Source organism: Sciurus vulgaris, assembly GCF_902686455.1.
Source record: "Sciurus vulgaris genome assembly, chromosome: 14".
Lineage (NCBI taxonomy): Eukaryota > Metazoa > Chordata > Mammalia > Rodentia > Sciuridae > Sciurus > Sciurus vulgaris.
The window spans coordinates 1,950,927-1,976,404 of NC_136475.1; the positions used below are offsets into that span (position 1 = coordinate 1,950,927).

General features: G+C 44.5%; 1 long non-coding RNA gene across 1 annotated transcript; it reads left to right on the plus strand.

Moving 5' to 3' along the window:
• Nucleotides 1–23,215: 23,215 nt before the first annotated feature.
• LOC306643576 lies at nt 23,216–25,478 on the plus strand. The gene is made up of 3 exons (XR_013758991.1): nt 23,216–23,266; nt 23,361–23,395; nt 23,442–25,478. It is a non-coding gene; the product is annotated as an uncharacterized lncRNA (long non-coding RNA).

Here is a 25,478-nt window from a genome sequence, read left to right on the forward strand (position 1 = left end):
GCTTCACCAAAACCATAAGACACAATTTGTGCAGGGAGCACCAGCATCCTTGAAGAGCTCTGTCGCTGCTCCTCTCTGCAGGCCAGACCTTACTGTGGGAGCTGCAGTCAATCGGAAGACTTAGGTGTGATGGGGACGACCAGATCTCAGGGAGGAAGAGGCCATGTGGCAGCCCTCCATCGCCAAAGACAGGTGGTCGTAGGTACCGTGATGGACACCAAAGGGGAAGAAATGGACACAATGCTCGACTCGTGTAGAACTCTGGCACTGACTAATTAATCATGGTGTTTCTAGAAGCCAAATAGATGGGAAAACCACCAAATTCTTACTTGACTTTATAAGCAGAAAAATTCCAGGGCAAATGTACAAAAGTCTGCCCTTGATTGTAAGAGCAGAGAATCACAGGCCCTCAACCACTTCCAGGATTTGAGTCAATTTACTGATCCAGAAACCCTTGAATGAAGGGGAGGCCAGGTCCCTTTGAGGAGGTACCCTGGTATAGTACCAGAAATCTGTACTGTTCATCTTTCTCCCATCCTTCCCCAAAGGGACCTACAGTCTTTTACCAGTGTAACTGTGCACTGGGGGAAAGGCAATGATCAGAGTTTTTGGGGGTTACTAGACACAGGCTCTGAACTGACACTGATTCTGAGAGACCCTAAACATCACCGTGGCCCTCCAGTAAAAGTAGGGGCTGATGGAGGTCAGGTGATCAATGGAGTTCTGGCCAAGGTCTGACTCACAATGGGTCCAATGGGCCCCTGGACGCATCCTGTGGTGATTCCCCCAGTCCTGGAATGCAGAGTCCGGATAGATATACTTAGCCCTTGGCAAAACTCACACATTGGTTCCCTAACCCATGGAGTGAGGGCTATTATGGTGGGAATGGCCCAATGCAAGCCTCTGGAGTTGCCTATGCTGGGAAAATAGTGAATCAAAAGCAATACCACATTTCTGGAGGGATTGCCAAGATCGGTACCACCATCAAGGACTTAAAGGGGTGGTGATTCCCAAACATCCCCATTTAACTCTCTTATTGGCCTGTGCAGAGGACAGGTGGGTCTTGGAGAATGACAGTTGATCATCCAAAGCTTAATCTGGTGTTGGCTCCGATTGCGGCTGCTGTACCAGATGTGGTTTCTCTGCTCGGACAGATTAATACATCTCCTGGTACCTGGAATGCAGTTGTTGATTTGGCAAATGTTTTTTCTCCATCCCACTGCATAAGGACCACCAGAAACAATTTACTTTCAGCTGGCAAGACCAGCAATTCACCTCCACTGTCCTTCCTCAGGGGTATGTCAGCTCTTCAGCACTGGGTCACAGCTCAGTTCACAGAGATCTTGATCATCTTTCTTTTCCACAAGGTATTATATTGGTCCATTATATCAATGACATTATGTTGATTGGACCAACCAAGCAGGAGGTAGCAACCACTTTGAATTTGCTAGTGGAGCGTTTGCTAGAGTTGCTGCTGGCAAACTCAGTGCCCAGTTTGCCAGCAGCAGGGGATGGGAAATAAATCCCACTAACATTCAGGGGCCTTCAACTTCAGTAAAGTTTCTAGGAGGCCAGTGGTGTGGCGCCTGCCGAGATATTCCTTCTAAGGTGAAGGATAAGCTGTTGCCTCTGGCCCCTCCTACAAATAAGAAAGAAGCACAATGTCTGGGGGGTCTATTTGGGTTTTAGAGGCAGCATGTTCCTCACTTGGGTGTGTTACTTAGGTGCATCTGCCAGTGACTAGAAAAGCTTCCTGTTTTGAGTGGGGTCCAGAACAGAAGGCTCTGCAACAGGTCCCTGCTGCTGTGCAGGCTGCTCTGCCATGGGCCACGTGGCCCGGCAGACCCAATGGTACTCGAACTGTCAGCGGCAGATAGGGACGCTGTCTGGAGTCTTTGGCAGGCCCCATGGGTGAATCACAGAGCAGGCCATGGGATTTTGGAGCAAGGTCCTGCCATCATCTTCGGACAACTACTCCCCCTTTGGGAAACAGCTCCTGACTTGCTACTGGGCCTTAGTAGAAACTGAACCCTTGACCACGGGCCACTGGGTTACTATGTGACCTGAGCTACCCATCATGAACTGGGTGTTATCTGACCCACCAAGCCATAAAGTTGGACGTGTGCAACAGCATTTCATCATCAAGTGGAAGTGGTACATATGCGATCGGGCACGGGCAGGACCTGAAGGCACGAGTAGGTTGCATGAAGAAGTGGCCACATGCCCATGGCTCCTACTCTAGCTGCAGTGCCTTCTGTCCCTCAGCATGAACCTATGGCTTCATGGGGTGTGCATTATGACCAACTAACAGAGGAAGAGAAGACAGGCCTGGTTCACGAAGGGTTCTGCACAATACGCAGGTACCCCCTGGAAGTGGACAGCTGCAGCAGTGCTGCCCCTTTCTGGAACAACCCTGATGGACAGTGGTGAAGGGAAATCTTCACATGGGCAGAACTTCGGGCAGTGCATCTGGGTGTGCATTTTGCCTGGAAGGAAAAATGGCCAGGTGTGGGACTGTACGCTGACTCATGGACTGTAGTGAATGGTCGCCTAGCTGGCGAGAGAACTGGAAAGAACATCATTGGGAAATTGGTGACAAGGACATTTGGGGAAGAGGTATGTGGATAGACCTCTCTGAATGGGCAAAGGATGTGAAGATATTGTGTCTCATGTAAATGTCCACCAAAAGGTGACCTCGGCAGAGGAGGATTGTGATAATCAGGTAGATAGGATGACCTGATCTGTGGGTAGCAGCCAGTCTCTTTCCCCAGTCACCCCGTCATTGCCCAATGGACTCATGAACAAAGTGGTCATGGTGGCAGAGATGGCAGTTATGCACGGGCTCAGCAGCATGGAATTCCACTCACCAAGGTTGACTTGGCTACAGCCACTGATGAGTGCCCAGTTTGCCAGCAGCAGAGACTGACACTAAGCCCCCCATATGGCCTCACTCCCCAGGGAGATCGCCAGCAACCTGGTGGCAGGCTGATCATATTGGACCACTTCCATCATGGAAGGGGCAGCGGTTTGTCCTTACTGGAATATTCTGGGTATGGATTTGCCTTCCCTGCATGTAGTGCTTCAGCCAAAACGACCATCCATGGACTCACAGAACGCCTTATCCATAGTCAGCATGGTATTCCACATCGCACTGCTGCAGACCAAGGAACTCAGTTCTCAGCCAGAGAAGTGAGGCAGGGGACTCACGCTCATGGGATTCACTGGTCTCACCATGTTCCCCACCATCCTGAAGCAGCTGGTTTGACAGAACAATGAACGAACTCCTGAAGATGCAGTCACAGTGCCAGCCAGGTGGCAGGGTTCTTCAGAAGGCCGTCTGTACTGAATCAGCCTCCACTATATAGAACTGTCTCTTCTATTGTTAGAAGTCATGGGTCCAGGAACCAAGGGGCGGAAACAGGAGTGGTACCACTCACCACTACCCTAGTAACCCCCTGGGAAAGTTGTTGCTTCCTGTCCCTGCAACCTTAGCTCCGCAGGCCTAGAAGTCTTGGTTCCAGAAGGAGGAATGTTTCTGTTGGGAGTATAGCAAGGATTTCATTAAATTGGAAGTTAAGACTTCCCCCTGGCCACTTTGGGTCCTCACGTATCTGAGTCAACAGGCTGTGAAGGGAGTTACGGTGCTGGTGGGGGTGGTTGACCCAGATTACCAAGAGGACATTGGACTGTTTCTCTGCAGTGGAGGTAAGGAAGCACACTCCTGGAGTGCAGGAGATCCCTTGGCGTGTCTCTTGGTATTACTCTGCCCTGTTATCAAGGTAAATGGGAAACTACAACAACCCAATCCATGCAAGACAACAAATGTCTCAAACTCTTCAGGAATGAAGGTGTGGGTCACACCTCCAGGTAAAGAGCCAAGATCTGCTGAGGTGCTTGTTGAAGGTACAGGGAATGCAAAATGGGTAGTAGAATAAGGTAGTAATAAATAACAACTATGGCCACATGACCAGTTACAGAAACAAGGATTGTAACTGCCGTGGATATTTCTTCCCTATTCCATTAATAATATGTTTGTGCAAACCCACACATGCATTAAGAGGAAACGTTTGTTACTTTCCTGGTATTCATCATGTAATGTAGAATTGATTAACTTAACATCAGTAATATTTCTGGTTTTTTCTTCTATTCTGGGGAGAGAACCAGTATGTTTTTGGTTGAATGGAGGATAGTTATGTTAGGTGGAATTATGAACTGTTATTGTGTTGATTTGGAGATAAAGTATAATGTAAAGAGTCATGTTTGGATATCAAATTGAGAAGGGGTGGACATGTAATGGCTAATTTGAATTGTCAACTTAATTGGATTAAGAGATGTAGATGGTTAAGAGGCTTCTGGGTGTGTTCTTGAGGGAGTGTCTAGGAATGATTGGCAGGTGGGATAGTGAACTGAAGTGGAGACCCTCCTAAGTGTGGGCAGCACCACCCAATAGGATGGAATAAAAGCTGGGAGAACAGGAAACAGATGCAGATTCAAGATCGACTTTTCTTGAATAGGTTCTTGATCATCTTGAGGATATTGAACTCTCGCTTCTTCACTCTTCCAAAGCGGACTCTGCCAGTGATTCTCCAGGTAGTTTCCAGAAGCCTTGGTCTTGGACTAGGGTATCACTGTTGATCCTTCTTGTTCTGGGGCTTCTGCCTCTTGGGCTGTGCAGCTGCTGGTTCTTCCAGCTCTTCAGCTGCAGATAGGCATTGTGAACTATCCAGCTTATGGTTGTGTAAGCCAATCTAATAAATAACCTTTTTATAATCACACTTCCTGTTGATTCTGTTCCTCTAGAGAACCCTAACTAATACTTTTTTCATTCTTTCTCCTTGGGTCACATTATTTTGGGGTTTGTCTTTTTCCATAACCAACAGTTTTTGCCTTTATAAACTCAGTGCTTCCAAAATTCAGGTGCTGGGAGATCTGTGAGGTGCTAGCCTGCTCCCAGCTGCTTACCTGGCTTGCTCATTAAAGGACCTTTGTTTCTTTTTCAATTTGGCTCCAAAGCATGGTGGTTTGTAATTCTCTCCCACTCCAAAACACTAGCAAATTCAGCAAAATCACAGGTTACAAAATCTACATAAAAAAACCAATAGCTTTCCAGAAGGGGCACAGGGTCTCAAGGATCAGTATTTTGGGGATGAAAGGGCTCTGGAAATAGACAGGTGGCACTCAGTTTTCATCTCCACTACTGGCCATCATGGACACCTGATGAACTACCTCACTCCTGTGTTACTTCATGCCTCATGGTGATGAATTCATGTTTCTCTTAAAATACACTTGTCTTTTTACCTTTCTTTATGTGTAACCCCTACATACAACTGGCTTCCATGAGAATTTATTTCATTCAAAATTATACATGTATATGTGTGTGTGCCTGTGTGTGTGTGTGCGTGTGTGTATATGTGTGTGTGTGTGTGGATCCACTATTTTCATTCCTTGTGATGTTTTCTCCAGAGCTCATATATGGAGATAATCCCCTACAAACATACTTAGATTAATTACTTGCACCTATTTCTACACTAACTGCCTGTTCCCAATTCTGGCTTCAGAGGCACGAACCACACCCAGCTATTTTTACTTTTTAGCGTGAATGTTAGAAAAGTCTTCAGTTACACTTGAGACTCACGTTTTGTTGGTGTTGGACATTGCTGCCTTAGGGTATTGTTTCCCAGTTGAAAGCTTAAGATACCTCCTGTTAAGACCAGAGAGCAGAAAATAAAATTTTAAAGCAATTGTTACCATATCATTTACATTCATGAAGAATACATACACATTAATTAATAAAGCGATATGACCAAGGTTGATATGAAACAAGGTTAAATGCAAATACCTTCCTGGACGGGCTAGATCCTACTACTCAGCGGAAGCCTGAAGGGACTCAACTGAACCAACCTGACTCCATCTTAGGGGTGGGGCCCCCAACCCCCCAAAGAACAGAGCAGCCCACTCCCAGACCAACCATGGTGCAGGAGGAAAGTCCCTATGAGCTCGGAAGTTCCTGTTCTGGGATCATGCCCACCCCGACCTATCCCCAACGAGGTCTGGGTCACCCCGCATACCTTTACCCAATCCCGAGACGCTAAGGCATGAAACCCTCGCCTCCGGTCCCCAACTCCCTGCTTGGGGTTTTTCCTATAAAAAAGGAACCCTTGTAACGGTGGGGGCCGCTCTTCCTCTGCCGGCTGCGCGTGCGTTGGGTGACGGTCCGGACTCGAGTCCGCTAAGAAACGGTCCTTTTGCGCCTGCATCGGACTCTGGCTCCCTGGTGGTCTCTGGGGGACTCGACCTGGGCATTTCAAGCCGCGCCTTAACACAGCCGCCGTCTGAGGCGCTGGTTCAGGCTGAGCACTCGAAAGTAAAAGAACACAGGCGGGGGGCATGAGAAATCCCTACGGCCCCAAGGCAAGGCCAGCCCGGGCACCTGAAGGAGGACCGTCTCAAATAAGTCAATAAAATGAAAGGCCTGGACGTTACTCAGGGAGAGGTCTCCGGGTTAAAGCCCAGCACTGGAGGGAAAAACCAGTCGCCAGAGCCCGTCACTCTGCTCTCATTCCTTCCCTGGTTGGATGCGATCGACTGTCACTCAGAACCGTGCGTCAATGGGCGTCGTCCCAGGGGGCGGGCCCTGACGTCCTGTCCAATCAGCAGCTCGTGCATGGGCGCTGTCCAATCCGGCACGCAGCCCGTGAGGAGGGGGCGGGCTTCCGCCGTCCGGTGCCGCTCTGGCCTCCCGAGTCCGACATCCTTCGGATCCACCTCTAGACTCGCGCTCCTGCGCTCCTGCTGCCCGTGTGGCGCCTCCAGGAGGTGCCGGAACTCCAGAGAGAGCGCTGGGTTCCCGACGCCCGGGATGGTGAGTGAGCGGCGGGCCTCCTGGAACTGGGGGCGGCTGTCCGGACCCCGAGGCCCTGGCCAGGCGGGAACTGCGGACGACCCACCGTGGTCTGCAGTCTGCAGACTGAGTCCTCCTGGGGCAGCTCAGCCGCAGTGCACCTGGCCGTGCTGGTGCAGTGCAGGTCGGCAGGCTGATCATCCTCTCAAATTCAGTGTTATCCTAGATGTTTGGATTCATATTGGCCCTTCTGTTGCTCTTGACAATAGAAAATTTACATACATGTGGATTCAGTTATGGATTTTGTTTGTATTATGAATCCTCAGTCATTATTAACAGTATTACAGTTTCATAATGTACATTAGGTAATGATAGCTCGTTCTTTTGCTCCTACCAATCACAGGGTTTTTTGGCTACTTCGCATATATTTTACTTGGAGATGAATTGTCAGGTGCTTTGTTATTCATATTTTTCACTAAAAAGAAAGCATGCTGAAATTTTGATGGATAATGTTGAAAATTAACTGGGAGGAAAATGATCATTGTTGTAAGGATGAATTATCATCTACACCTGGTGTGTGTATTGAGTCTCATTTGCTTCTGTAAATTTAATTTTCTGGTAACTTCTGCATGTTTCCTTTAAAAGCATGCATGCACATGAAGTACCACATGGATGAGACAGCTCTGTCACACTTATCTGGTGTTTTCTGTGGTTAAACTGAACGTAATGGGACCAAAAATATGGCTGGCCTAGAAACCAGTGCTTCCCACTTTCTTATTTGTCTCTTCTTGAAGGTTCACCTTCTTCCCCACCTAGTGTATTTCATCATTTTGGCCAGTACTGCTGTGTCCTGTCTCATGGTTCACGCCTACAGGCATTTCTATGTGTCTGCTGATGGTACAAGATACATTGTATCGTTGTGGTTAGCATGTTTTTGTAAGGCTCATAGCCAGTGTGTAAATGACAGGTCCTGGGTCTTATTTATGCTCAGGTTCTTCTTTCTCAGGGTTGTCCTGTCTCATGTTGAGTGGCATGTGTCTCCCTTCTCCTGCTTGTCCCTTTGCTCAGTTGCTTCTCCATGAAAACACGGCTATGAGGAGAGAATGGATCCCTGTCATCCCCACCCAGTCCTGTGTCTGGCGTGTTAGGTGCAGCCACAGGACCTGTGCACTGGAGCAGGTAGGAGAGCCAAGGCAGGGGCGAGGAGGCTGAGGTGGCCAGGACTGAGCCCCTGGTGAGGCTGAGCTCACTGAGGTGTAGGGAACCAGATGAAGCTAGACTCCAGGTGAAGTAAGGAGGCAGCACAGCAGTGCACGTGTGAAGCCTGCAAGGCCGTGGTTGACCTTGTGGAACTCTCAGCATGAGTCAAGGAAATAATCATAAGAGTAATAATAGAATGTTACTTGAGATATGAGAAAAGATCATTTTAAAAATAACAAATGGTATACAAGAATAAATATGAGAAAGAGTGGCATTAGTTGATCTTCCAAAAAGAAATAATCAAGATGATAAATGGACCTTTGTGCTAGGGATGTGGCTCAGTGGTAGAGAAATTGCCTGGCTTGTGCAGAACCCAGGTTTAGTTTCCATCACTATGAAAAATGAAAGAAGAGGAAGTTTTGGTTTATTAGAGCATTACAGCTTTTGTCTTGCCGATAATCTAACACAGGGCTTTGCACATGATGAACAAGTACTGTAGCACTTCACTACAATAGCTCCAGAAAATATTATTGCTTTACCATGTCTGTGAGTAAAGAACTTACAGATGCTCCATATTTATGTACAGATATATATGATCATATATACACCATTATGTAATTATGACTTATTTATATGTAATTATTATATGTACAGTTTATTGATTAATATATCATTATATCAAGTTTTCTTTAGGGTATATGCTTAAACTTTGTAATTCTGTAGTATTTTATATACATGTAAATCTATCTGTGTCTGTGTGTGTGTAGATATAGATAAACAGATATCGACACAGATACATAAGTCAGATATCCATGTATCTGTTATAAGTCCAGGTGTTCATACATCGATTGAAAAGACTACATTTTCTCCACTGAAGTTCCTGCTCTCTTGTGAATGAGCAGTTCTGCTTGTTTTAGTTTATTTCTAGGTGTTTAGTCTGTTCCACAGATCTGTTTGCATACTCCTTGCCAATATCTCACTGTGTTGAGAACTGGAACTTCTTAGTAAACCTTATACTCAGATGTGTCAGTCTTTAAGTTTATTCTACCATACTGTTGACCATTCTGCATGCCTTGCTTTTCCATAGAGCCTTTAGAATCAATTTTTTTCTTACTAGGATTTTTTTTTTTTTTTTTTCCCAGTGCTGGTGGTGATTGAACCCAGGGCCTTGTTCTTGCGAGGCAAGCATTCTACCAACTGAGCTGTATTGTCAACACTTACTAGGGTTCTTATTACAATTGTTCAATTCATTCATTATTATTAGAGATAATTGACCATAATTCTGAACCTTAGTATCTGTGATCATAGGTTAAGTTACCATTTATTTATATCTTATTCAGTTATTTTTCCAGAAATCTCAATATTTTGTTATACCTGTAAGTGCAAAAGGACGGGAAGCAGACCTTGACAATTCAGATAAACCTTTATTCCTTCGAGGACTCAGGCGCCAACAGGACCTTTTCTGGATTGGGAGATGGCCCCAGTTATAGAGGGGATTTTAATTTTATAGGGTACAATGATGTAATCATTGGGAGCTGTGTACATGCAGCTTTGACCGTCAGGGGCCAGTTGAACAGGCTGAAACTTTAACTCAGGAGGGAGGTTGTAAAAAGGTTGAAACTCGTGGTTGTCTGGGGAGATAAGAGTCTAGACCCCGAGGGATGCGTATTCAGATCTTGCCCATGGTATTTGCTGTGCTTGCATCTAGGACTAGTTAGCCACAGGGAAGGGCACGGTTTAGGGCCCAGCATTCAGTGTCTGCCCCTGTCCCCCAGGGCCCATGTTCCTCTGCTAGTTTCCCCTCCCACCTCCCGAGCCACGTCTCTCTCCATTTCTCTTCGGGGCTGTGTTGCAGGAATATTTTTCCATAACCCTTCAATACCCATTTGTCAGATTCATGTTTTTGTCTTTTTTTCTTGGTTTTCTAAAAGTGGTATTTTTTTTTTTTTTTTTTTTTTTTTTTCATTTCAAGTCCAAGTGTTCACAGATACACAGAAAAACAATTGGCTTGTATGTTAGTCTCTTATTTTACAGATTCGCTCTAATCTTGTTCCAGGACATTTCCTTCTTGATGTTCTACCTAAACAATTATGCCAACTTGAGAAAAACAGTTTTACCTTTTCTTGCTCAAACTCGGTGCCTTTTTCTCCCTTTTATTTCCTTGGCATTTTCTGTAACTGTTGATATGAGCAGTTCTTAGTTCTTTAACTTGTTTGTGTGATGGGTTATGTTGATGTATGAATTTTGAATTAGTCTCACTTGTGTGAAATGCTGCACATTTGGTTCTCGGGTAAAATTTTGGAAATTCAGTGTACAGCACAAACCTAGTAGTATATCTTGTGCTAGAAGATATTTAAATTTTTAATTTTTTATTTATTTATTTTTTTTGCGGTGCTGGGGATCGAACCCAGGGCCTTATGCTTGCAAGGCAAGCACTCTACCAACTGAACTATATCCCCAGCCCAGATATTTAAATTTTTAAAAAATAAATTAAATTCTTGGGCCATATCAAGAAAGTAAATCTAAAAAGTCTCTCACAGTGACCCAAGCTTTAAAAATGTGGGACATAGAATAAATAATGCCGGCATTGGTTCACTATCACATAAACTCATATCAATGAGTTAACATTCATTTAAAATGATTATGTGGCCGGTTTTCAAGATGGTGGACTAGAGGGTGGCTGCATTTCATGTTGCTCCAGGACTCAGGATTCAAAAGAGGAGATATTGAGAGACTTGGGACCAACTCAAAGCAGCCGGGTGAGTCTCTCCCATTGGGGAGGCGTCCTGGTTGGGGCGGTAGTCCCGGAAGGCAGGGAACTCTGTGAAGTAGAGCTGCCCGGCAGACACCCCTCCCTCCGCTGGAGCAGTGAACTCGGACAACTGGGAGCATCGTAGAGGAGGCCACTCAGCACAGCACTGGGACTTGGAGCAACCACTGGGGCTCTGGGCGGTGGCCCAGAGGAGGGGCTGCGAGGAGAGCTGTTTGGACTCAGAGTGACCACCCCTGAACACCGGGGCCACCCAGAGGAGGAGGAGGAGGAGGAGGAGGAGCAGCATGGCGAGGAGCTTAGACTGGGAGCAACTGCACCAGAGCTACAGGCGGTTGCCAGAGGAGGAGCTGCTCGGTGAGCTGTTTGGACTCAGAGCAACCACTCCTGAACGCCAGGGCCTGCCCGCAGAAGGAAGAGGAGGAGGAGGAGCGTGGCGGGTTGCTTGGACTCGCAGTGACTGCGTTGGAGCTCCAGGCGGCTGCTCAGAGGAGGAGGCGAGTGGTGAGTTGTTTGGACCCAAAGTGACTGCTCCTGAACACCGGGGGGCTGCCTGGAGGAGGAGCATGGTGGGTCGCTTGGTCTCGAGTGGCCGCACCAGAGTTCTGGGCAGCTGCCCAGAGGAGGCATGCAGCGGGTCACGTGGTCTCAGAGTGACTCAGAGTGACCGCTCCTGAACACCTGGGGGGCTACCTGGAGGAGGAGGAGGAACGGGGCGGGTCACTTGGACTCGGAGTGACTGCCCAGGGCTACTGGTGGTTGGTGGGAGGAGGAGGCACGTAGTGAATTGCTTGGACTCCTAGCGACCACACCAGAACACTGGGCGGCTGTCCGGAGGAAGAGGCGTGCGGCGGGTCACTGGGACTCGGAGCGACTGTACGGGTTCCAGGTGGCTGCTCAGAGGAGGGGCCGCATAGCCAGGCGATTAGATGCAGAGCAGGGTCCCAGGACCTAGGAGGCTTCTTGGTGGAAGAGCCGCACAGAGACACACTTAGGGGCGGAGCGAAGATTCCAGGACTGCAGGCAGATTCTCTGAGGAGAGGCAGCCTAAGGAGACTCGTCTTCGAAGGGTGAGGCTCCCAGGCCCAGGAGGTAGGTCCGGCCCCCTGGGAATGTTGCAGAGGAAGGCAGCCCAGCCCAGGCGGTAGCTGTAGATTGAGGGGAACCTCTAGGAGGGGAACTGACCAGCGAGACCTCCCCACCAGGTGAGTCTTCCCTGCCGGGTGAGGTTTTCCCACAAGGACGGTAAAACCAGAGACACAGGCCCAAACAGGCCTTGCCTCAGCCCACAGCCTAGTTCCCCTTTGGATGACCATCGGTCAACAAGTGGAGGCACCTCTGCCCACTAGCAGGGAATGTACCCCACCTAAAGGCCACCACTCCTAGAGAGGCAGCTTCCTTGTGGAGTACCCCACTATCAACTTCCTCCAAGACTTCAGCCTACTGAAGGCTAAGAGGGGATATACTAGAAATCTCCAGGGACATTATAAGTCAATAGAGGAAATCTACAATATCTCAGCGGTCCACTGATACCTGAACAATATGAGAAAACAAGGAAAGAAAATGCTGCAAACAAATCTAGATGTTACATCAATAAAACCCAACAACAGCATGGCAGAAGAAATGACAGAAAAGGAGTTCAGAATGTACATAATTAAAATGATCAGGCAAGCAAACGATGAGATGAAAGAGCAAATGCAGGCATTGAATGATCGCACCAATCGACAGTTAAAAGAGCAACTACAGGAAGCAAAAGATCATTTCAATAAAGAGTTAGAGATATTGAAAAAAAACCAAACAGAAATCCTTGAAATGAAGGAAACAATAAACCAAATTAAGAACTCCATAGAAAGCATATCCAATAGGATAAAACACCTGGAAGACAGAATCTCAGACATTGAAGACAAAATATTTAACTTTGAAAACAAAGTTGCCAAACAGAAGTTGGTAAGAAATCATGAACAGAATCTCCAAGAACTATGGGATATCATGAAAAGGCCAAATTTAAGAATTATTGGGATTGAGGAAGGCACAGAGATACAAACCAAAGGAATGAACAATCTATTCTATGAAATTATATCAGAAAATTTCCCAAATCTGAAGAATGAAATGGAAAATCAAGTTCAAGAGGCTTATAGGACTCCAAATACACAAAATTACAACAGACCCACACCAAGGCACATTATAATGACAATACCTAACATACAAAATAAAGACAGAATTTTAAAGGCTGTGAGAGAAAAGAACCAAATTACATTCAGGGGGAAACCAATACGGATATCAGCAGATTTTTCAATCCAGACCCTAAAAGCTAGAAGGGCCTGGAACAACATTTTTCAAGCCCTGAAAGAAAATGGATGCCAACCAAGAATCTTATACCCAGCAAAACTTACCTTCAAATTTGACGATGAAATAAAATCCTTCCATGATAAACAAAAGCTAAAAGAATTTACAAAAAGAAAGCTAGCATTACAGAACATTCTCAGCAAAATATTCCATGAGGAAGAGATGAAAAACAAAGAAGCAAATCAGCAAAGGGAGGAATTATCCTAAATGAATTGTCAAATAAAGGAGGAACCAAGTCGTGTCAAATAAATAAATAAATAAAATTTTAAAAATGAACCAAATGACTGGGAAACCAAATCATATATCAGTAATAACCCTGAATGTTAATGGCCTGAATTCATCAATCCAAAGACATAGACTGGCAGATTGGATTAAAAAGAAAGATCCAACAATATGTTGCCTACAAGAGACTCACCTCATCGAAAAAGATACTCATAGACTAAAGGTGAAAGGATGGGGAAAAACATACCATGCACATGGACTCAGCAAAAAAGCTGGAGTATCCATCCTCATTTCAGATAATGTGGACTTCAAGCCAAAGTTAGTCAGAAGGGATAAAGAAGGACATTTCATACTGCTTAAGGGAAGAATAAATCAGCAAGATATAACAATCATAAATATCTATGCCCCAAACAGTGGCTCATCCACGTATGTCAAACAAATCCTTCTCAATTTCAGAAACCAAATAGTCCATAACACAATGATACTAGGTGATTTTAACATGCCTCTCTCACCACTGGACAGATCTTCCAGACAAAAACTGAACAAAGAAACCATAGATCTCAATAACACAATAATTTAGACTTAACGGACATTTATAGAATATACCATCCAACCAAGAGCGAATACACTTTCTTCTCAGCAACACATGAATCCTTCTCTAAAATAGACCATATATTATGCCACAAAGCTAATGTTAGCAAATACAAAAGAGACACTACCTTGTATTCTGTCAGATCATAATGGAAAGAAGTTAGAAATAAATGAAAGAGTAAAACACAGAAACTATTCCAACATCTGGAGATTAAACAATATGCTATTATATGATGAATGGATAACAGAAGATATTAGGAAGGAAATTAAAACATTCTTAGAGGTAAATGAGAACAAAGAAACATCATATCAAAATCTCTGGGACACTATGAAAGCAGTACTTAGAGGGACATTTATTTCATGGAGCGCATTTAATAAAAGAAGTAAAACTCAACAAATAAATGACCTAACACTACAGCTCAAAGCCCTAGAAAAAGAAGAACAGAACAGCACCAAAAGTAGTAGAAGACAGGAAATAGTTAAACTCAGAGCTGAAATCAACGAAATTGAAACAAAAGAAACAATACAAAAAATTGACAAAATAAATAGTTGGTTCTTTGAAAAAATAAACAAAATTGATAAACTTTTAGCCACACTAACAAAGAGAAGACGAGAGAAAACCCAAATCACTAAAATTCAGGATGAACAAGGAAATATCACAACAGACACGATTGAAATACAAAACATAATTAGAAGCTATTTTGAAAATCTGTACTCCAACAAAATAGAAAATTTTGAAGACATCAGCAGGTTTCTAGAGGCATATGAATTGCCTAAACTGAACAAGGAGGACATACACAATTTAAATAGACCAATTTCAAGTAATGAGATAGAAGAAGTCATTAAAAGCCTACCAACAAAGAAAAGTCCGGGACCAGATGGGTTCTCAGCTGAGTTCTACAAAACCTTTAAAGAAGAGCTCATTCCAATACTTCTCAAAGTATTCCATGAAATAGAAGAGGAGGGAACCCTCCCAAACTCATTCTATGAAGCCAATATCACACTGATACCTAAACCAGACAGAGACACATCGAAGAAAGAAAATTTCAGACCAATATCCTTAATGAACATCGACGCAAAAATTCTCAACAAAATTTTAGCAAACCACATACAGAAACATATTAAAAAGATAGTGCACCATGATCAAGTGGGTTTCATCCCAGGGATGCAAGGTTGGTTCAACATCAGGAAATCAATAAATGTAATTCACCATATCAATAGACTTAAAGTCAAGAATCACATGATTATTTCAATAGATGCAGAAAAAGCATTTGATAAAATACAGCACCCCTTTATGCTGAAATCACTAGAAAAAATAGGGATAGTGGGAACATTCCTTAACATTGTAAAGGTCATTTATGCTAAGCCCATGGCTAATATCATTCTAAATGGTGAAAAACTGAAAGCATTCCCCCTAAAAACTGGAACAAGGCAGGGATGCCTTCTTTCACCACTTCTATTCAATATCGTCCTTGAAACTCTAGCCAGAGCAATTAGACAGACCACAGAAATTAAAGGGATACGAATAGGAAAAGAAGAACTCAAACTATCCCTATTTGCTGATGATTTGATTATATACTTAGAGGAACCAGGAAATTCCACCAGAAAACTTTTAGAACTCATTAAGTGAGTTCAGTAAAGTAGTGGGATATAAGATCAATGCACATAAATCTAATGCATTTTTATACATAAGTGATGAATCTTTGGAAAGAACAATCAGGAAAACTACCCCATTCACAATAGCCTCGAAAAAAATAAAATACTTGGGAATCAATCTCACAAAAGAGGTGAAAGACCTCTACAATGAGAACTACAGTACACTAAAGAAAGAAATTAAAGAAAACCTTAGAAGATGGAAAGATCTTCCATGTTCTTGGATAGGAAGAATTAATTTTGTCAAAATGGCCATACTACCTAAAGTGCTATACAGATTCAATGCAATTCCAATTAAAATCCCAATGACGTACCTTACAGAAATAGAGCAAGCAATTATGAAATTATTCTGGAAGAATAAGAAACCCAGAATAGCTAAAGCAATCCTTAGCAGGAAGAGTGAAGCAGGGGGTATTGCAATACCAGATCTTCAACTCTACTACAAAGCAATAGTAATAAAAACAGCATGGTATTGGTACCAAAATAGAAAGGTGGATCAATGGTACAGAATAGAGGACACAGACACAAACCCAAATAAATACAATTTTCTCATACTAGACAAAGGGGCCAAAAATATGCAATGGAGAAAAGATAGCCTCTTCAACAAATGGTGCTGGGAGAATTGGAAATGCATATGCAACAGAATGAAACTAAACCCATATCTCTCACCATGCACGAAACTAAACTCAAAATGGATTAAGGACCTCGGAATCAGACCAGAGACCCTGCAAATTATAGAAGAAAAAGTAGGTCCAGATCTTCAACATGTCGGCTTAGGACCAGACTTCCTCAACAGGACTCCCATAGCACAAGAAATAAAAGCAAAAATCAATAACTGGAATAGATTCAAACTAAAAAGCTTTCTCTCAGCAAAGGAAACTATCAGCAATGCGAAGAAAGAGCCTACAGAATGGGAGAAAATCTTTGCTAATCATACTTCAGATAGAGCACTAATCTCCAGAATCTATAAAGAACTCAAAAAACTCTACACCAAGAATGCAAATAATCCAATCGACAAATGGGCTAAGGAAATGAATAGACACTTCACAGAAGAAGATGTACTATCAACAGATATATGAAAAGATGTTCAACATCTTTACTAATAAGAGAAATGCAAATCAAAACTACACTAAGATTCCATCTCAACCCAATTAGAATGGCGATTATCAAGAATACAAGCAACAACAGGTGTTGACGAGGATGTGGGAGAAAGGTACACTCATACATTGCTGGTGGGGCTGCAAATTAGTGCAGCCACTCTGGAAAGCAGTGTGGAGATTCCTTAGAAAACTGGAATGGAACCACCGTTTGACCCAGCTATCCCACTCCTTGACCTATACCTAAAGGACTTAAAATTAGCATACTACAGAGATACAGCCACATCAATGTTCATAGCTGCTCAATTCACAATAGCCAGATTGTGGAACCAACGTAGATGCCCTTCAATTGATGAGTGGATAAAGAAACTGTGGTATATATATACAATGGAATATTACTCAGCCATAAAAAATGATAAAATTATGGCATTTGCAGGCAAATGGATGAAATTGGAGAATATCATGCTAAGTGAGATAAGCCAATCTCAAAAAACCAAAGGTCGAATGATATCGCTAATAAGTGGATGATGACACATAATGGGGGGAGGGAGGGGTTAGTGTTAGGGTTAGAGTTAGGGTTAGGGAGGGGGGCAAGAATGGAGGAAGGAAGGTCTGTATAGAGGGAAAAGAGGGGTGGGAGGGGTGGGGGGAAGGGAAAAAACAACAGAATGAATCAAACAACAATACCCTATGTAAATTTATGGTTACACAAGTGGTACGCCTTTACGCCATGTACAAACAGAGAAACAACATGTATCCCATTTGTTTACAATAAAAAAAAATGATTATGTGAGGAAGGTAGGAAGAAAACAAAGTGGGGACAAATTATTTTAGAGAAAAATTCCAAATAACAAATGTCGGGGGATTATGCCCAGCAGGAAGTCACTGGTGGAACACTGGAGTAACAGCCCTGTGGGTGTCTTCACTGAGGAGTGCCGTACTTGAGGGTGGAAGAAGGAGAACATTGTCCAGCTTAAGGTGAATCCTCTCAGACAGCCATTGATACATTTTTCTCTTAATTCTTTGAAACATATGATTTAGAGTATAAATCACAACACTCTGTTGTGGAATTTATACTGTGAAAATCGTGTGCAATTCTTGCACAAAAGGATAGAAGAAACACAGCCTGAGGTTGTTAGATACTTCAGTTATTAAATTTATACTGTAATAACTATGAAAATTATAATACATTAAGATACATGTTGCAATCCTTAGAGCAGCTAGTGAAATCTAAAGCTATGTCATTTAAATGCTGGTAAGAAATTAAACTGAATAGAACAGGCATTAGTTTAAGAATGTGCTTAGACCCTGCAGTTGTAATGGTGCAAAACAGGAAATAACCCAGATGTTTTTCAGTGCTGAAGTGGACGAGCACTTTGTCATGTACCCACACAATAACCCACTGCTCAGCAGCACATAGGAGCATATTACTGAAGCACACAGGCTGGTTGAATCTCACAAACGTGGTATGCTGAGACAGCTGGACCTAAAATCATGCTTACTGTATGACTTGAGGCACAGTGAACCTATGGTACGAAAATCTTAACAAATTGCCATCTGGAGGAGGAAAATATGGGAAGATCCACAGACACTTTTCTTGGGATATTATGAATATTGTCTGCTTAAACACAGTAAGGTTTTATAATTGCGTTTGTCAAAGCAGCACAGTTAATATTTGTTACATTCAATATCTGTACATCTGAACTCAGCCAAGATTAAATGAAGTGGGGGTTGGCTGGGGGGTGGGTAGGCACATAGGGGAAGAAAAATGGCACATGATCAGCAGATGTTGAATATGGGTGGCAGGTATGTTGTACTGTTCACTTTATGTGTTTTTAAAACACATCATAAACCATTTGTATTAACATAAATATCTGATTTACAGTGTTAGTTCTTAAGACCTTGGTTATATGATCTGTGAATCATGGTACGAGAAGTCGATTATGAGCAAGGCTGATGCTATTCCTTTGTTATACAAATGTGTTTTGTGAAAAGTCATGAAGTTTCACATGAATGCCTTGTGTATGTTTTCATATGTATGTCATATATCAATGTGAATATTAAATATGATTGATTTGCCCTGAACTTAGTATCTTAGAATAACAGCAGTATTTTGGGTTTTAGGAGTAGGACATGTTTGCTCATCTTACGGATTTTAGTATTATGAGGTATTTCTATATGTCCTTTGTCCTTGGGTGGCCACCTGTATCTTTTCATTTTGGCTACAGTTTGGTAAGTGGCCTTGTTTTTATTTTTATTTATATTTCTTTTAGTACCGAGTGCTTTACTATGAGTTGCATCTCCAGTCCTTATATATATACTTTTTCCTTGTGAGACAGGTTTTCACCAAGTTGCTGGGACCAGAGTCTGACTCTCATTCCTCCTACCCCAGCCTCCTCAGTGGCTGGCATTGCAGGCATGCACCACTATTCCCAGCTTAACTTTTCTTTGGATTGAAAATTTTCCCAGTAAAATCCTTCCACACAGTGATGCTCATCATGAGCAGGATACCAACCCCTGTGCCCTGGATGTAGTGTAATCTCAACAAATATGAACTGAGTTGAATGAGGAAAAAACTGGCTCTCAGAGAGGAGTTTGTGCAAAGCGTAGAAATGAGGCCATGCAGGTGCTGTGGTCTGGGTAAGTGTGCGCCAAAGGGGATGCATCAAAGGCTTGGTTCCAGGGGTGCTGGCATTGGGAGGTGGTGAGCTTTCTCAGGTGAGGCCAAGGGGGAGGTGGCTGGGCCATTCAGTGGAGAATTGGACCTGGAGGGGTTGTGGACTCCTGCTGTTTTCTTTGCTCTTTGACCTCCTGGACATGAGGGGATCAGTTCTGCTTCGCTATGACCTTCTGCCATGCTGTGTTCCCTTAGCTCCAGCCCAAAGCTACAGGGACGATCAGGTCTCAGCTGGGAACTGCAGAACTGTGATTCAAATTGTAGTCTCTGCTCTATGTCAGTTGATTGTCACAGGCAGGCATTTTTTATAGTAATAAAAGAATTGACTGACATTTGCTTACATTGGGTAAGCTAAGGTCCAAATCATGAGCAGATGTGTTACATATGCTTGCAACTAGTTCATCAGAAGTGTTTATTTAAGGCAGCAATTTTTAGGCTTAGCTGCATATCACAATTTCATTAAAATCTTTGGGAAGCCAGTGGTGCACACCTGTAATCCCAATGACCTTGGAGTCTCAGACAGGAGGACTTTTAAGTCCAGAGCCAGCCTCAACGACTTAGCAAGACTCTAAGTAACTTAGCAGGACCCTGCCTGCAAATGATACATAAAAAGTGCTGGGGATGTGGTTCAGTGGTTAAGTGCCTTTGGGTGAAATACCCAGTACCATTAGGAAGCACCGATGTCCCAGTTCCATTGCAGGAATTTAGTTCATTTATTCATTGCAAGTTGAGTTTGGGAATGTTAAGAGCACACCAGGTGACTCTACTGTTCCTCCAGGGCTGAGAACCACTCATCTAGGGTTAGAAACGCATTGCCTGTCTGTGTGGATTTGCCCTTTGCAGCGTCTCAGCTTGGGAAGGTCTTGGGAAATAGCTTTCCTCTGTTAAAATCGGGTTATGAACTCAAGACATACTCAGGTGTTGGGTTAAGTAGAGCTGGAGGAAATGTCTTCTCAGCAGATCTATCTTAGATCTATCTCAACCTTAAGAGTTTGTTTCAGGCATAGTGTTTTCAATTAGTCTAAATCAAGAATGATATCCTACAAATGCCAAAAAGGAATAAAAAAATTGCAGATGTATTGAGTGTAGTAAGCACATTTTCAAATTTATCCCATGATAAGAAATTTTAAAAAAATCATTGTGCCTTCATTTCTTTAACAAAGCTCTAAGCTATTTATCCATATTATTTCAGGTTTTCCAAATCAGTTAAGTGTTCTCTTGTGGACACTCCTAGTAGTAAGAACTAGAGTGATATGGATCTGAAAGATATCCTGCACTTGTTGCAAAAGTTTCTCTCATTTCCTTGACGTCCTGAGAATTTGCATGATCACTGTGTCTAGCAAAGGTTTTTGAATTTGGAGTCAGGCCATAGAGATTCTGAGTCCAGCCCAGGCTAGCTTTTTGGTTACTGTGGGATTTGGAAAGTTTTCTTAACTTGAAGTCGGAGAGTTCATCTGAAAAAAAAGGCATAACAAGTGATCTCAAAACAGCTCCAGGTCTTCCTGCTTCCCAGTGTCCATGCCTCTGGCCTTGCTCTTTTTACAGCTGTTCCCACTGAGGATACGCTCCTTCCCAAGCTTTGGATCTAGGGTGGCTCGTGTGCTTTGCCGTGGAATACAGTGAGTGTGGCAGGGTGCCAGTTTTATTCCTAGGCCTAGAATGTCTTGAATGCTTCTGCCTTTCCTTCAAACCCCACAGGCTCCATGACAACAAGCCTGCAACAGAATCATGAAGGATGAGATGTGTGAGGAGGAGGATGAAAGTGGGCCAGGGGCAGCCAACTCTCCCCAGAAGCAGATCCACCAGGTCAGATAGCGGAGCCCGAGACTGATGGAGTCTAGAAGAGCAGCCTCTGTGAACCCGCCCAAGCCTGCCTTCATGGTGATCTAGGTTTCAATCACAAATGGTAAGCTTGGGGTGGCTTGTTGTGCTTGGTAGCTGTTCAAAAAATACCCATTAACAAACAGGATGCCAGGAATAACAGCTTGCTGATTTCAGATGAACTGAGGAGCGGTAGGCGTGCAGTCATACTGAGTTGCTCTTTACTGTCCCGTTAGGGGCTTTTGAGTTACATGGAAATGCAGGCATGGAAGCACGTTGACGGTGCCTAAGCTCACACAGCACTGCACTCCAGAGGGTGGGACAGACAGCCATAGCCTAGGATCAGGGTCAAGGCTCAAATGCAAACTAAGTGTGTCTGTAGTCTGTTCCCTTCACATCTGAACTCCGGTGTTCAAGGAGAGGACGATCCGAGGTCCACGTGGGACTCATTCCTTCTGGGACCACGTCACCCACTCTTGTACAGCAGTTTCTTTGACTGTTTAACTAGATTTTTTGGGGGGTGGGTTTGCTATTGCTGTCTTTTTTACTCTCCCACCATGATACAAAGAGGGTTCTCTAATACACTGTTTCTTTGTGGGCTCAATTTAATCCTGGCCCTATGTGTACCCTTTGGAGGAGAGCATTTGACAGACACCTGTTCCCACGACAGGTGGGTCTCTTGGCTTAATTTAGACCCTTTATTTATTATTCTATTTCAATATACATGACAGTAGAATGCATTTCGACACATCATACATAAATGGAGTATAACTTCTCATTCTCCTGGTTGTACATGATGTAGAATCTCGCTGGCATGTAGTCATATGTGCACATAGGGTGATAATGTCCTACTCATTCTATTATACTTCCTCCCCCACAGACAGCCATTCCCACGGCAGGTGGGTTTCTTGGCATAATTTCGATCTTGTTATCTTTAAGTGGTGATTTCTGATTTCCCTGTACATGGGGTCTCCAGCATGCATGTCACACCTATTGTGTATGCACTCTTCTGCTCACTTGTCAGGCAGGTTTGTGTGAAGATAGCTGTTGTCACTTTCCACTGAGGAGGGGAGCCCATGTCTTAGGATCAGCTCCTTCCTGTGAACTCTAGTTATTTCTGAAGTCTTTCCTGTCCTGGTAGAATAAGCTGGACTCACGTAGAGATGGTGTCTGCCGTAGGAGCAAACATCTGCAGGTTCCTGTGACAGGGCAAACCTTTCTTGTCAATCAGGGAAAGATCATATTTTACATAGTGATCCTTTATGGTAGACTGCCTCTTAGTCTTTGGATTGTTTGGGTGCAGAAGACACAGTTCTGAGTCCCTTGCTGAATAGCCCGTTGGAGGCACGACCCTCACCTACATTAATGCCAGTACTTTCAAGGGGATGCTCAATGCCCTGTTCTTAGCTGCACAGGCGCCTCTTTCCTTCCAGATGGCTCCATGTGCCTGTACTCCCATGAGAGCGTATTTTGAGGCTGTTTAAACGCTTACCTTCTTACCTTTGGCCAGCGATAGCTCTTGTCAGAGAAGTTAGCTTGGCTGTATGGCTTGATGTATTAGCAACAGAGCCTCAGCTTTCAATATCTGTTTTTCCTTGACTGCAGAGTATCCACCTACCCACTGGCCATTGTCCTTGAACTTGCTGTCAGTGAATAGGCCAGTCTGACTCAGTGAGAGGCCACTGCAGCAAATGCCACTTGCTGAAGAGTCTCCAGGTCTCTGAGCTGTCATACTGTATGGGGCCATTACCATCCACTGCAACAGGGTGTCTTGATTTAAGGTGGCCTGGGTCCTCTTGAGGTTGACACTGGGGTGTCTTGATTTAAGGTGGCCTGGGTCCTCTTGAGGTTGACACTGGGGTGTCTTGATTTGAGGTGACCTGGGTGCTCTTGAGGTTGACTTCGGGGTGTCTTGATTTAAAGTGGCCTGGGTCCTCTTGAGGTTGATACTGGGGTGTCTTGATTTAAGGTGGCCTGGGTGCTCTTGAGGTTGACACTGGGGTGTCTTGATTTAAGGTGGCCTGGGTCCTCTTGAGGTTGACACTGGGGTGTCTTGATTTAAGGTGGCCTGGGTCCTCTTGAGGTTGACACTGAGGTGTCTCGATTTAAGGTGGCCTGGGTGCTCTTGAGGTTGACACTGAGGTGTCTTGATTTAAGGTGGCCTGGGTGCTCTTGAGGTTGACACTGCGGTGTCTTGATTTAAGGTGGCCTGGTGCTCTTGAGGTTGACACTTGGATCATCTAACAGGATGGTCTGGGACCTCCTACCCCCAGCACTCAGCTGACACCCATCCTTCTGTTTGAGCAGCAGGACTCGATGAGGAACATGCAGAGAAGTGGGTTGTCCTAGAGCTGGTTTCTCAAGCTCTTGTAGCAAATCACAAGGGGCAGTCAAGCCAGGAAGGCAGGAGGACCCTCCTTTTACTGTGTGGTCAAGCCGTTTTCACAAATGGGCTACTGACCAGTGTCCCCAGTGTCCATATGAGAACTCCAAGGGCTGCCCCTTCTTTCTCCTTCGTATGTAGTCATAATGCTTTTGTGGGTGATGCAGGCCTAGGATGGGGCTGTCATGAGGCTTTGTCCACCTCTCAAGGCCGCTTGGCTTGCTGGTGTACAAATGCTTGATTTCTGTTCCTTTAGGGCTTCATACAGACATTTAGCTATTAGTCTAAAATTAGGGACCCAAATATGGCAGAACCATGACATTCCCAGGAACACACATTTCTGTCTCTGGTCCTGAGTTCTTGATACAGCCTGCTTTAAATCCCACATCGAAATTCATATTCATGCCTACTCTGGAATTCCATGTAGGTCACATTTTTATGAACTGAGGCTTTTTAGATCAGCAGAAGGGCACCTTTCAAATAGGGCAGCTAGGGGAGCATCTCCTGGATCTCCTACTGCCACTTAAGTACAACTCGGACACCAGTGGTGCCTTCGATGTCCACAGAGAGAGGGACCAGATGTTCCCCTGCAGAGATGTGTGGAATCAAGGGTCTCTGTGTGCACCCTGGTGGAGCTTACCAGACGTCCCCATTGGCATGACGTCACTGCATTCTGCTTCCTCTTCCTAGAGCCGTCCCACGGTGGAGCAGCCCACACCATTCAGGAGAGGAGGAAGCTCAGCAGCCTTGGCAGCTGCTGGGAAGAGCCTCAGTCCTCCCTGTACTTACAGGAGCAGCTCCTCCAGGACCACCTGAGGCAAACCCACCTGTCCCCTCTTCCCAGGCTCAGCTGTCAATGAGCTCATCAGTCTCATGGTGGAAGTGGAGTTGCTCAGAGTGCCAGACGCGCCCAAGAAGGCTGGAGCAGGGCACTCTGTTTTCCTCAGGGTGGCAAATTTGATACTGAAAGCTTGGTCCTTGACCCCAGTCCTGATCCAATAAAATAAGAACAAGGTTTTGAGAAAAAGGAGAGTGGAGTTTTGTTGCTTTGCTACCAGAAGAGAAACGCAGGGGACTCCTGTCCCAGAGGCTGTGATTCTAATTGCCAGGTGAACAGAGGCCTTAAAGTGTAGGATCACAGACTGCCCTCCAGCCGTGCCCTCTCAGGAGCCATGATTCCCTTGTAGCCTTGGAGAGCTATTTCTCAGGACTTGTGCCAGCCCTGAAGTCTGGATTTCTTGGCTCCTGTGCTGCATGAGCTGAAGGACATACAACCTGGCCTAAGTCCTGACTTGAGACAGGAAGACGGTTAATCTAATTTCCCATGGTTAGGGAGGCATGGAGGGAGAAGAGGAAGGAAAAAACAAGTCAGCTTAAATCAGCCCCAGTGGTAGAGCAGCAAGGCTTGTGTTCACAGCGTGCAGTGGACCCTGTTGCATTCCTAGGGGACGTGGACAGGACACCTGGCAGGAGGGAGTGGGGGTTAACGAAGAATAGAAAATTCAGAGGGGACAAGAAAGTGTGTGTCGGCTGAGGCTGCGGTGGGTGAGACTCCATGGGCTGTAGGCAGCAGGGAAATTTAAGACAATTTTAGTTAACATATTTTATTCTGGCCACTAAAAGCCAACTGTTCGGTTGATTGTTTTTGATGTTTGGATTGTTATAGTTAAGATGGTACAATCTAAGTCATTGGGAAGGGGGACTCTTTTTTCTTTTTTCTTTGGGAACCAAGAATTGAACCCAGGGGCGCTTAACCACTGAGACATCCCCAGCCCTTTTTAAAAATTTGTTTAGAGACAGCTTCTCATGGAGCTCCTTAGGGCCTCGGTAAATTTCTGATCCTGGATTTGAATTCATGATCCTTCTGCCTCAGTTTC